The sequence below is a fragment of the Lynx rufus genome, unplaced genomic scaffold (assembly GCF_022079265.1).
Source record: "Lynx rufus isolate CCGP_SWC_20201006 ecotype Redwood Valley unplaced genomic scaffold, mLynRuf1.p SCAF_1, whole genome shotgun sequence".
Taxonomy (NCBI): Eukaryota; Metazoa; Chordata; class Mammalia; order Carnivora; family Felidae; genus Lynx; species Lynx rufus.
Genome location: NW_025814823.1, coordinates 132,300,763 through 132,302,573, shown reverse-complemented (window position 1 = coordinate 132,302,573; position 1,811 = coordinate 132,300,763).

Genomic DNA, 1,811 nt, shown 5'->3' with positions numbered 1-1,811 from the left:
CCCAGCAGCCATACACAATAAAGCAGTGCTTTCAAATTATAATGTGCATGTGAATCACCTGGTAATCTTGTTAAAAGGCAGATTCTGATTCAGTAAGCCTGGGCTGGGCCCTGGGATGCTGAATTTCTAACAAGCTCCCAGGTGATACTGATGCTGCTGATGCTGCTGGTCCACAGGCTGGTCCACAGGCCACACTCTGGCTGCCAGGGCTTTAGGACACTTACTTACGTGTCTGTCCATGATGCTGTACCATGTGTGAGGGCAAGATCTGTGTCTTTGAATACCTAGTACTTGATGCAGTGCTGGGAATATGACAGGCACATAATAAATGTTAGTTAAATTGTTGATGAATGAATGAATCATTAGAATCATGACTTGGTATTGAGGGATTCATGGTCATTCCCAAGATATGTTGGACAATAACTGCACTGCCAAATGTCTCAGCTTTCCCATCCTTCACCATTTTTACTCCTTTGAAGCTCAGAGAGAAAAGAAGCTCCTATCACACATGAGGAAACACATTCTGGAAGGCTGCAGTGATAGCAGGGAGATGTACTGCTAATTTTTCAACTGTAAGTCAACTCTTTAACACCATTGAGCAAAAGCCATCCCTTTCTTGCATCTATTCTTCACTTCTACTCTTTGTGCAACTGGCCAGAAGCTGGTCCCTGAGAGCCAGAGGACAGGCAAGTAATGTACATGACTAAGCTCTTCGTAGGAATCTGGCACTGTGCACTTAAAATGGCTCACTGAAGTAGGTATTATTAGCCCTATTTACAGATAAAAAATTGAAGCTGAAGAAGTAGTTTGTCCAAAATTATCCAACTAGTAGGTGACAGAACCAGGGGCCAAACAGATTTAACTTCAAAATCTGTGTCTTTTCCATGGCACTGTGAAAGAGACAGCTGATGTTCTAACTAGCTACACGCTTGTGATATCTGCTGCCTCTCTCCTGACAGTAGAGGATTGAAAGTAGTAGCTATTGCTCTGTATCTTAGAGGTGATTACTCAACTGTTTTCTAGGGTATTCCAATTCTGGTAGTCACAGAGATGCCTCGTTTTTCTGGCATCTTCGAGAACATGATGTTTCTTCCTTTAAGTGGGTCTTTCCTCTCAATTTAAAGAATTGTTTTTAACAACTTTGGATAGAGTAATTCTGACATACAGTACACTAATTTTGCCTTCGTAAATAAGGTATATCTTTTCTTAATGCCTCAGGGCCATTATTAAGGATTGTCATTCCAAATGCTCTGCTGAAATTGATGCATATTGTCAGATATTACTGAAAATATTGAACTATTTGCCTTACAATAAGTGGTCAGACTCAATATATGTTTTAAAGATTTTATTTTTAAGTAATCTCTACACCCAACATGCGGTTCGAAGTCACAACAAGACCAAGAGCTGCATGTTCTATCAACTGAGCCAGCCAGGTGCCCCGGACTATTTTTTGAGGCAATATTTCTTGTACTTTTTTTTCTATTCCTCCCTTACTCTAAAGACTATCAGGTATTCCTTTTTGCTGATGGCAGTGAATCTGCTTCTAACATCTCATTTCTCATTTGTTAATTCAATTCTCAAGGGTGAGAAGAATTGATATGCAACCTTCTTAGAAATATATGCAAAGTAAAAGTGAGTAGGATATGAATTGAACATCTAACAGGTTTCCTTCTGAGTTAGCATAAGAGTTTCATTGCCTTTAAACAAAGGCAGAACTTTTTGTTCTCCCAGAGGTTTCTGTTAATTCTCTGGTTCTGAACATTATACTTTCAAGTTAAGGTCATTTAAAAAATAATATCTATCAAGGTGCA